At 45.2% G+C, this 12,517-nt stretch overlaps 2 pseudogenes; both read left to right on the top strand.

The window, feature by feature from the left end:
* The first annotated feature begins 234 nt into the window (after window positions 1-234).
* On the top strand, window positions 235-3,119 carry LOC123084155 (BTB/POZ domain-containing protein At2g46260-like; annotated as a pseudogene).
* A 2,483-nt stretch (window positions 3,120-5,602) lies between these two features.
* LOC123084154 (BTB/POZ domain-containing protein At2g46260-like) lies at window positions 5,603-9,953 on the top strand (annotated as a pseudogene).
* Window positions 9,954-12,517: the final 2,564 nt, after the last annotated feature.

The raw sequence follows: 12,517 nt of genomic DNA, 5'->3' as shown, positions 1-12,517 counted from the left end.
GTATATATATATATTCATTAATAACAATATATAGTACAGTAGCATTGTTACAGTCAGGCTTTGAATCAAATTGAGAGAGGCTCCCAAAAGTAAAACTACTCTAATTAGATACCGCCGACCTCGTCTTCTCGAAGAAAGAAGCATCGGCAGCTAGGTTACGACCGGCTACCGTCCCGCGCTCGGTGCTTCCTCCACGGCTCCACCTCCCTCTCCCAGCCGTACGTGGCGGAGGGAATGGACGCCGACGAAGAGTCAGCGATGGCGGCGGCAGTGGCAGCAGACTAGCAGAGTTGGGGCTGGACTTCTCGCGCGGCGGCGTGGTGCCCAGTTTCGAGTTCGCGTTCAATTCGGCACACTTCTCCGACAGGGAGCTGCGGTTAGAGATCGTCGCCAACGACGACGACGCTTCGGAGTCCGGCGGAGGATCCATTGCCGACCAGGAGCACCACCACGAGGAGAAAGGTGCGCGCAGTGCCTGATGTAGCTGCTACTAACAGAGTAGCAGACTGTACGTGGTGTTCAGGGGATTGCCCACCACCAAAAACTAACGCATGGTAATTGAGATTAACCAACATATGACGGTTCTACTACTTATTGTCCTTTGGAAGTTTCAGACATTTAATCTTCTTGTTAAAATTCTTGGTCAAGTTTGTCACAAAGCCTTTGGAAAAAGGCATTGCTTAGTTAGATTTTTCACAATTGTTTATTTGTGGAAGAATTTAGAGACGTCGAACTAAGCTTGTTTTGAGAGAGTTTGCATTGAGGCACATGTCAGATAATATATACTCCCTCCGTCCGGAAATACTTGTAGGAGAAATGGATGTATCTAGACGCATTTTAGTTCTAGATACATTCATTTTTACCAATTTCTTCGACAAGTATTTCTGGACGGAGGGAGTATATAGGAAGACCATGTTATTATGTTGTTCACACATAGAGTTTTACTTCTCCCAGTTCTTTGATGTATTACCTTGTAAGGTCTTTGGAAATAATTAATACTATGACTGCATGCATCGTCCAGATGCAGAGGCCGGGGATACATCCTCCTTTTCTAAAAAAAAAATTCTCCCAGTTTGTTCTTTATTAATCTCTTTTATCTTTGTTATTTTGCAGGTTATAAAGGACAGATCATTGACTCTTCCTCCATGATGGTGGATCAACCAGTTTTACAAGAAAAAACCTTTTATATCAATTCAGTGATTCTTGCTTCAAGAAGTTATTTCTTTCTGAAGGTAACTCTGATGACCTTTGTGAACTGCATTTGTTGATTTGTTCTAGCCAGTTGAAGTTTCTAATAAGCTTCATGCTTCTTAGCTTTTCTCAAATGGCATGAAGGAATCTGCACAGACGCATTCGACAATTAGGATCACTGATTCAGGTAATGCGATTGCCAAAGTGCAACATTCTTCCTCCTATATAATTTATTATAATTTGTTACTGTGTTAGTACTATTTTCTATCTAGAATCAGAATAACATGGATATTTATAGTGAACTGAAGATTATGTTTCATAGTTTCTGCCAATTTTGTATTTTCAATGATAAAATGAATATTTAGGGTAAACGAATGTTTATGTTTCATGGTTATTGCCACTTTTGCATTTTCAGTGATAAAGAGAAGGTTAGTCTCCCATGGATCTTTTCTAAATATTGAAAGTCAACATTCAACTTAAATAATCATTTAGGGTACACAAGTCACAAGGTTGTTTTCTTTTATTTCTCTATTATTCGTTCTTTCCGCGTCTTTATGCATTTTTGTTTTCATTCTACTTGGAACAGAGGAAAATGCCCTTATGGAGCTTTTAAGATATATGTACGGCGGGAAGTTGACGACAACTGAGCCCACTCTCCTGCTCGACATCTTGATGGTTGCGGATAAGTTTGGGGTTCTTTCATGCATGAGGCATTGTAGTCGGTTGCTCACAAGCTTGCCTATGACGACCACAGAATCTGCATTGCTCTACATGGATCATCCTTGCTCGGCTTCATTAGCCAGTGAGGTCCAGCGTGTGATGTGTATAGCCAAGAAATTCCTTGCCAACAAATACAAGGATTTTGAGAAGTTAGTCATCTCCATCTGATGGAGCCATGTTTTATTTCCTTTTCTAAGAAAACTGAGGTCCAGCATTGATGTCCCTCCCCAAATCATGTGTTTAGTGTGCACTCATGGCATGGTTTGTCTCTTTTCAGGTTCGAGCTTGAACTGATGGATTTCCCTCTTGTTGCGATTGAAGCCATATTTTCTAGCACAGGCCTACAAGTACTAACTGAAGGTAACATATATACCTTTATGCTCACATGGGCCCGTGCGCGATACCCAGCATTGGATGAAAGACGCGAGATCTTGACTTGTCGTTTACTTCCGCTGGTACGCTTCAATCATATGACACGTGTGGCACTTCAGGATATCCTAGCTAGCACGCACCGATGATGATATAGACCATGAGCAAGTAACTGAGCGTATTACCGAGGCACTTCTGCGCAAAGCCTACCCAACACAGATGGAGGGTGATCTTGCAGCAGAAGTAAGCGCCTGCTGGCAATTCGTGGAGCGAGGTTACGGTTTCAAACCTGTGAAATTGTCTATTGTTCATTCAAGGAGTGCTCCCGACTCTTCCCCTACGGAGATATATTCTCACATCCATTCCAGCTCGAAGGGTGGGACTTATATCTCATGGCAACATGTGCAATGGATGAGCAGAGCAAGTTGTACAGCTTTGGCCTCTGGATAGTAGTCACTAAGAATCTGAAGGGCTCAAAATATCTGACAGTAGATTATAGTTTTGCTGCAAGGACTAGATCATCAGGAGAATTTGAGAGCACTTTCAGGGATGAGAATACGTTCACCAGTAATGGGATGACGGGATGCTCTGATCTTTTTGACACTCCATGGTCGATGTTCATTGCTGACAACAACCTCTTCATCGATGGCGTGTTGCATCTGAGAGTTTATTTGACGGTGACGGGCTGGCAGGAATTACATATGTATGGGTCTTTTCGATGGGAGATGGTAGCTCGGGATATTTTCAACCGGTTTGGATGGCGGTCATGTAATAGGATAGGCACTTAGATTTCCTATCTATTTTTTAGCCAGCCGGTTGTGGCGTCTTTTCTCGGCTAGTTAGTGTTTCTAGCTCCTTTTTGGCTCTGTGTGAGCTGTCTGTGCTTTATTATTATTTGGAGACCTTTGGAACCATGTTGACACTACTTTTTTTGGTTAATAAGAGGGCCGTATGCATCTTTCTGATGCAGAGGCCGGGGAATCACCCCTTTTCCAAAAAAATATGATATCACAGTAACCCACTCGGCAAATTTAGGTTGTGTGTGCAATGTCGGTTGCTTCATTGTGATTTCAGTTCAAATGTGGCTTTGTTGTTTGGCTGAACATGCTTCTTCATGCGGTCTAATTTCATCATTTTCTGTGAAACTCTTTGGCGCCAGAACAATGTAAGGAGTTGGTGGAGGCTCTTATAACTTCTTATTTAAAAGCAAAGTTTGAGAAATCCAATGCTTATTGTAGTAATGGGCCGGATTCACATCATAATTTTAATTCACAACTAGAATTTTCTTTTCTATAGCTGTGTTCGGATTTGCAATTGAATTTTATCACAAAATCAATATGTACTCACTCCAACTCTAAAAAGAAGACGTATGTTGATTGCCGATTAGTCAAGTAATGTCATTTATGTTACACAGTCACAGAATAAACACTGTTAGATTATAGTACTCAAAAGTACTTTCACATGATTATGATTTTGTAACCATTGACTAAACAGTCAACATGACATTGGACAGTTAAACTACACCTTATTTTAGAATCAGGTGGGAGTAGTGTCTTATGTCATCATGTTTTCCTGATCTTTTCGTGACTGTAGAGTGAGATTTTCCTACTTTGTAGAGAGATTCCAATTAATCTAGAGTAGAATATACTCCTGGTGATATGGATCATACGTCCTTATGTGGCCCAAGAACACACTTCTTACCAAACCGCTGCAATGACTACTTGCTTTGTGAGAAATATGAGATGACAAAGCTAAAATTTATTCCTACCTATGTCATCATTCAAGCAATTTAGAAATAAAAATCTGTTTTCAACTTTGCATACAAATAACAATACTTGCATAAAGAACAAGAATGTTTTCATTGGGTCTTCAATTGCTATGTCATAATGTCATTGTGGCGTGAGTAAAAAAAAGGATGTTTCCATTGGTTTGTCAATTGCTATGCCATAATGTCATTGTGGTGTGAGTTAAAAAGAAGAAAAATGTTTTCATTGGTTTGTCAATTGCTATGTCATAATGTAATTTGCTCCTTTTTGCATACAGAGACATTATTCACCTCGTCACTGTTGTGATTTTTCTGTGTACCGTACAAATCACTTTTCTTTTAGAAGAGTGTTTTGTATAGTGTGACAGAAATTTCATGCCAGTGATGTTTTTCGATTTCTGCCGCACTCTACAAAAATATCAAGTCTTGCATTCAATAGATATCTGACTGTGAAACACAACATGCTTTGATTCCTTCAATAGTCGTGGTAGGGATGTCGCTACCACACGAGCCAATATTCATATGAAATTAAATGAGACCTGCCCACGAGTGCGAGGTAACGTTGCGTATTTACGCTGGCTGCGAATTAGACGCCCCCTATTGTGCAGTGGGCTATAAAAGTAGGAATCACGATGTGCATGAGGACGTGTGAGATTTCGGCATAAAATCCACGTCCATGAAGACAACCCATATAAGCTACTAAAGCAACACAAGGTACTAGGTCCCACTTTTTTATGTGAGACTATCCAACTATAATGGATGTGTATCCCATGAAACTCAATGTAAAATATTTGTATATGTTTATATGAAATGGAGTATTCAAGAGATGTTTGTGTTTTGCGTTGCTGTGCTGCTAGTAGTAATCCTAGACTGCTAGCAGTGCAGCTTATAGCTTGCAACTAGACTTACCGACCAGTCAGTGATAAGTCTTTGGTTCACGCTGTCTGATAAGTTGCATTGCCGGCCGACCCATCAGTGAAGAAGCATACCACAGACGGACAATGTCATCACTGACTCGGAGGCACAGACCGGCGACTTGCGCGTCAGTAATATACACTTTTGGCCGACAACGCTATCCACACCTGTAGCAGTGGCATCTACAATCAGACCCGTCAAAAATCCCTATACGTCCGGGTGGATGTCTCGGTCACAAAATTGCTGCCCAGCTAGGCACCCCATACCCAGCCCAAACAACCGGATTGTCTGGCAGCCCCCAAACCCAACCAATACATGCTGGGGATACCCCTTTTCGAAAGAAAAAAAAACAACCAATACATGGGGCGGATATTGGGAGGATCGGGCACGTCCGCCACGTCGGACTGACAGGAGGCCTCACCAAAACCCATCGGTCCACCAGACGGCTCCTCTGGTTCAGTGAGAATGCATTCATGGCACCGCTCCGGCCCTCAGCCCGAAGGGCCAAAACCGATTATTTAAGCCAGATGATGATTCTAACCTTAGCCCATCCCCATTCCCCTCCTCTCCCTCCCATTTGTGCCGCTACCACGACCCCGTCCGAGCACCACTCTGCTCCGACCTTGTCGTCTGCTGACCGCCATGGTCCGCACCAAGGTGACCTACTACAAGATGCTGACCCGGAGCGTCGGGCGAAGATCTAGACGAGGATGTGCAATGTCGAGGCACGTCACTCCGCTCGCATTGCAGACAACCTGCCTTCGAACTATGACTTTTGTTAACCCCATGTCCCCGTTTTGTTACTTGAACTTGGTTCTGCCACTAGATGCTTGTACGGTATAAAATACTGTCTGTTCTTTCATACTTGGACACAATTATACGAGATTCAAACAGGATCCTTGGGATAACATTTACTATCACTTTACTTACTAAGCAGCAAGCATGCTTAGATTGCTTGGTGCAGCTGAATGAATTTGAAGGTTCATGATATTTTCTTAATCATTTTACCATATTTCTGAATGTTGAATAAACAAATATGTGCACATAGAAGCACAGAGTGTTCCAAGTATCTTAAAAGCAGAATCTGTCTGGTGGTTGTGTTTTATGCCTTTTACTTCGTTTTCCCGTTTGTCCTTTATTTCTCTCTGATCTTTATAATATATGTGATGGATAGATGGACAGAGTATTGACTCTTCCTGGACCATGCATGGTGGCCGTGCCAGTCTTACGAGTAAAGACCATTTACATCAGTTCGGTGGTTCTCGCTGCAAATAGTCCATTCTTTCTCAAGGTGATTCACATAATGTTCTGAGATTCATTTTCTTCTATGGTCAGTTCATATTTGCTAATATGCTTCATTCACCGTAGCTTTTCTCAAATGGTATGAAAGAGTCTGATCAGAGATAACATTCTTCCTTTATAACTTATCCTGGTTTTCTCTTTTCTGTTGTGATATTGTTATTATTATGTAATCTGCACGCACTACACTTTTTAATATAAAACATGATTATTTGTGGTATTCTAGGGATTATGTCCCCGAGTCTCTGTCACCCCTTAGTTTTTTTTAATCAAATGGTTTAGTCTCTTTTCATCGTCGCCTTTAAGTACCAAATAGTTATTTTGTTTACTCTTTGTCTGCTGTATGGATAGCTTTCCTAGTACCGAAGGTGTACTGTAGTACTTTACGCACAAAGAATCTGCCATTTAGTTTTTTATCGAACTGTTATCATAAATCCTTATGCCTCCTTGTTTTATTCTATTAGGAACAGAGGAAACTGTCATGATGGAGCTTTTGAGATTTATGTACACTGGAAAGTTGACAGCGACTGAACCCAATCTTCTGCTCGACATCTTGATGCCGCCGATAAATTTGAGGTTCTTGCTTGCATGAGGCGTTGCAGTCAATTGCTCACAAACTTGCCTATGACCAGAGAGATTGCACTGCTCTACCTAGATTACCCATGCTCCACTTCAGTGGCTGCTGAAATTCAACATCTGACAGATGCAGCCAAGGAATTCCTCGCCAACAAATACAAGGTTTTAGATAAGTGAGTGACCACCATCTGATGGAGCCACTTTCTTTTCCTTTTTCGTGAAAACTATAGACATCTTCTCTCAAAAAAGAAAAGGCGTAGACACTTATGCCACAAAATCTTGCATGAAAATGTTTACTCAAGGCATGATTTGTCTCATTCCAGATTCCCTCATGAATTGATGGACATGCCTCTTATTGGGATTGAAGCCATCTTTTCTATCACTGACCTACAGATATCATCTGAAGATGCCGTATATACCTTCTTGCTCGAGTGGGTGTGCGAGCAATTCGTAGAAACAGAGGACAGGCACAAGATATGGAGTTCTCGTCTACTTCCGCTGTTGCGCTTCAATCATATGAGCTGGAAGAAACTCCAAGAGGTCCTGACATGCAGTGATGATTGTTGGATAATCAACAACTGATCTTTACTGAGGGCCAAAGGTCATTATATATACATGTGTGGTAAAGTGCAGGAAACTCTTTATACAATGGGGATATAACACTGAGTTTGGAGAGGAAAAAGCCATGTTGCGCTCGAGTCTGTGCCTTCGTGAAGAAGTCAACCAACTGTAACTCAGAGGGCACATAGTGAAGAGCGAGAGTCTGATCCTGCACAGCAGCACGCACAAAGTGGGCATCCACACCGATGTGCTTGGTGAGCTCATGCTTCACCGGGTCACGCGCAATACTGATAGCACCGGTACTGTCTGACAGTAAGGGAGTCGAGGTAGTAACAGATACACCAAAATCCTCAAGTAACCACCGTAACCAGATCACCTCAGCCGTCAACATAGCCATGGCTCGCAACTCAGCCTCTGTACTCGAGCGAGAAACTGCAGTCTGTTTCTTTGTCTTCCAGGCAATAAGAGAGCCACCGAGAAAAACACAGTAAGCAGACAGCGAGCATCGATCAGAGGGATCACTAGCCCAGGTAGCATCAGAGTAGGCCTGGAGCTCAAGAGAGCTGGAGCGGGGAAAGAAAAGGCGCTGAGAGATCGTGCCACAGAGATATCATAGAACACGGAGGAGGTGACTATAGTGGACAGAGGTGGGAGCTGAGACAAACTGACACGGAATGTGGACAGGATAGGAGATGTCAGGACGCGTAACAGCAAGATAGACAAGGCTGCCAACAAGGTGACGATGGCGAGTGGGATTAGGAAGAGGGTCACCATCAGAGGCACGAAGCTGAACGTTGAGCTCCATGGGAGTCACAACAGTGCGCTCATCACCGAGAGTAGCGCGAGCAAGAAGATCCTGAATGTATTTTTCTTGGGAGATGTAGAAGCCATCAGAGGTCGAGGAGATCTCAATACCAAGAAAATAGCGCAGCGGACCAAGATCAGTCATGACGAACTGGTCGCGAAGGCGAGCCTTAACAAAGGCAATGTAGTCAGATCATCACGGTACACAAAAAGAGCATCAGAATAAGCGGATACCTGCTGATCATAAGCATCAACTGCAGCATCATCTAGAGCCTTGGCGGCATCCCGGTCAGCCTGAGAAGCATCAGCAGCAAGGACCGGCGGCATTGGTGGGATTGGGCCACTGGCGCAACAGGACATGGCGGACAAGGGACCTCGCCAGAGAGAACACCCCACAGAAGAAGTCCACGCATATGGATCCGCATAAAGCCCACAAACTCAGCACAGTTGGTGCCATCGAAGATCACCGAACAGCGAGGAACAGCAACATAGCTCGAAGAGGACATGTCGAACTCTCTGGTTTTTTTGTTTTTTTTGGAAGTCAACTGCACAAGACCCGATCTGGATCAGGAGAAGCGGCGGGGGCTCACGCACGAAAGAGGCAGAGTCGAGAGGGAGGGGCGGACGTCCGATCCAGATGGGATCGAGAGCCAGCCCACCAGATCCTGCGGGCAAGGCGGAGCTGAGTGGATTGGGAGGCCACGGCTACACGGGCGAGGCGGAGGCCGGAAGGGCACGGCGGCCCAACAGGCGCGGCGGCAGCCGGGCGGGCGAAGCAGCGGCAGCCGGGCGGAGCGGCCCTTGCAAGGCGGCAGCCGGACTGGGCAGCATCCAGTGGAGGGCGACCGGACGGGGCTGCTTCGGCTGCTTTTAGACGGAGCAGCGTCCAGACGAGACAGAGGCAGAAGGAGCCGGACGGGGGCGGCGACCTGTAGGAGGAGAAGCAGAGCCATGCGGGAGATGCAGCGGCCAGACGACCGGAGGCGAGCAGGCTAGGAACGAGATGCACGGAGTTGCGTCGTGCGGGAGAAAGAGGTTAGCCTAGCATCTGATACCATGTTGGATAATCAACAACTGATCTTTACTGAGGGCCAAAGGCCATTACATATACATGTGTGGTAAAGTACATGAAGCCCCTTATATAATGGGGATATATCGAAAAGAGACTATACACATCTAACAATGATGATGATGATGATATAGACAATGAGCAAACAAAGAAGCGTATTCCCGATGCACTCTTGCACAAAAAGCTTACCCCGCACACGAGCAAGGTGCACTTGCAGTTGCAGCAGACACAGCAACCTGTTGTCAAGTTCCACAACGGGCCTACATGAGAAAAACCCTGAAAGTAGTTGAGTTCGATCGACCCCGCCCACAGGTTATTGTGTACCTGGATCTAACGCGCGAGGAGTGCTCCCGACTCTTCCCTGAAGGAGAACTATTCTCGCAATTGTTCCATCTTGCAGGGCAGAACTTGTATATCATGCCAACCTGTGAAATGGACGAGCAGAGTAGGCAATACAGCTTTGGCCTCAAGTTTGAGTTTGCTGCACGGACAAAATCGTCAGGAGAATTTGTGCGCAAGTTGAAGGATAAGGCTATCTTCACAGGTGGTTGCATGGAGGAATGTGGTGATCTTTTTGGCGTTCCATGGTCGACATTCATGGCCGACGACAGCCTCTTCATCGACGGGTTGCTGCATTTGAGGGCTGCTTTGACGGTGGTGAAGCAGCCTGGAGTACAGGCTTGATGATATATCTCACTCGGCAGTGCTAGGTCGCTTCAATGTGATTGATGCTTCCGAGGTCTTGTTTTATCATTTGGGTGCCTTAGTGATACTTTTACAATGAGAAAGTAGAAAATCTGTGCGCTAGGCACTTTTAGTCTGACTTGACAGTTTTTCTTGTCGAAGCGTGAGCCTCCACTACAGTACAGACCTGAATGCATGGCTGTAATCTGAGAGTTTAGTTAGTTGGCTGTGCGGTTTCGTTCCGATATTTCCTTGTCTGTGCTGCAAAAGGAGGCTTCGGTGCCTAATGATATAAGGAAGCTCTTACAATGTTGAAAAATCTGTGCACTTCTGGTCTGAGTTAACATTTTTTGTCTATGTTCTTTTTGCTCTGTATAGATTTGGCATTGTCAGCTCTGTCAATGTAGCTGGGATTTTAAGGCCGAGGAGCTTGCTGGGATTGTGCACAAATATATATGTACCGATGAATGGTGACTTTGGAATGTAAGATGCCTGCTGCGACGGAGCAAGAGCAAATAAGCATGAACTTGAAACCTGATTCAAACTCAAATGGTGACTGACAAACAACTGTCTGGATAAGTTGGTCGGCCGACAGTCCAGAAGGCGTGTTGCCCGTTGGAGAATGCGCCGCCGGAGCACCTGGAGAGCAGCCTCAACAGGCGGAGGAGCTGCTGTTGCTGACGGACGGCGTCGTAGTACAGAAGCTGCTGGATCCTGAAGGCGTAGGTGTTGCTCTGTTGGCTCGTGGTGGGTTCTTCTTCAGACGAAGGAAAGACCAAGAAGCCTGATGGTGTGTCAAGAATGAATCAGTGGCTTCCATGGGATTCCAGTTGTATCCGAGTAACTTTTATTATTGCAAGAAGAAGGGAAGAGGAGATAGGAACTGTTGCTGCTGCTGCTGCTGCTGACGGTGGCATTGTGGAGGGTAGCTGGATCCTGAAGCTAGCCGCAGGTGTGGTGATGACTGATGACACAAACTCTGAAGAAACCAAGACTGACTCGATCGATCGGTTGCACCGCAGGACAGCTGACACGTGTACTGTACGGTGACCTTTGGTTTGGCCTAGTAGGATCCGGCCATGTCTTGGATCGATCGGTTGATTTGATACTCATGCTCATGCAAGTTGCTACTGCTGCTAGTAAAATCGACGACCTTGCTGGATGGACGAGCTGTAAGTAATCCACTGGCTAACCACCACAGCTGCTGCGTCTCTGTCGGCGGGTCAAGAGCGCTAAGTTGACTATCGCATCGTATCGTATGGGTGGTGACTCGTCCACAAGAGTTGAGAACAAGTGCCAGGCCCAGCTGCGATGCGTCCGTCCGTGGCAACTGGCAAGCCACCTAGCAATTAACAATGAGTGTGTCTAGGTCTTAATCGACTCTCAATCAAGTGACATGGTAGTATATAAGAAGAAAAAGGAAAAACCGAAAAGAAATTTTGTACGAATCATCGTGCAAGATCAAAGGAATATAGTGGCCTGTTTGTAGCTCTGTACTTCAGCTACCACCTGCTGTAGCCCTGGCAAGGCTCTTGTTTCTGCTCTATGGTACCGCTGATGTATCCTGGTCTTCCAATGAATGAAAGTCTTTCCATCCTAAATTGGAACGTTCGTGGTCTTAACTGTCCGAATCGGCGCACTACCGTTCATGAGACAATCACTGCTACTTCTTGCAACATTGTTTGCCTTCAGGAAACGAAACTGGCAGCGGTTGATCCTTTCTTGGCTGCTTTCTTAGGTGGCCAACGACTCAAAAGCTATGCTAAGCGGCCAGCGGATGGAACCAGAGGAGGCATCCTCCTTCTCTGGAACGAAGACTTCATTAAGGTGGATAATATTTCCTTGGGCACCTTCGGAATCTCTGCTAGCATCACTATTGTCACCACTCTTGTTTCTTTCAAACTCACTTCGGTTTATGATCCTACTAGAAGCAACCTTAAAGATGCTTTTTTCCAAGAGCTTGTTAGCCTCAAACCGCCACAGGGTACACGATGGCTGGTTACGGGCGATTTCAATCAAATCTACCGTGCAAGAGACAAAAATCGCGCAAACGTAGACCGCTCTCGTCTTGTGCGCTTCCAAAATGCCCTCAACTCATGTGAGCTAAAAGAGATCCACCTCCAGAACAGAAAGTTCACTTGGAGCAATGAGCAAGCTAACCCGACCATGAGCAAGTTAGATTCTTTCTTCTGCAATGATGACTGGGACGTCGAGTTTGGCTCTCACATCCTTCATGCTCTCTCATCCTCGCTCTCCGATCACTGCCCACTGCTTTTGGCTAGCGACAAGGGACCAAGACGACCCAAGACTTTTCGATTTGAAAATTTCTGGACGAAGTTGCCCAACTTCAAGAGAATTGTCCAAGATGCTTGGAGCAAGGGAACAAGTCACTCCGAGCCCTATCAAGTGCTCTTTCACAAGCTGAAAAGAACAGGCCAGTGCCTCAGGCGTTGGAGCAAATCCATCTTCTTGAATCACAAAGTGCAGCTCCACATGGCCCTCGAGATCATCCTCTGCCTCGACGTGGCTTAAGAGACCAAGACACTCAGCTTGGCTGAATGGAA

Source organism: Triticum aestivum, chromosome 4A, assembly GCF_018294505.1.
Source record: "Triticum aestivum cultivar Chinese Spring chromosome 4A, IWGSC CS RefSeq v2.1, whole genome shotgun sequence".
In the NCBI taxonomy this organism is placed as follows: Eukaryota; Viridiplantae; Streptophyta; class Magnoliopsida; order Poales; family Poaceae; genus Triticum; species Triticum aestivum.
Note: the sequence above shows the minus strand (reverse complement) of the source record. Positions and strands in the feature narration are given on the sequence as shown.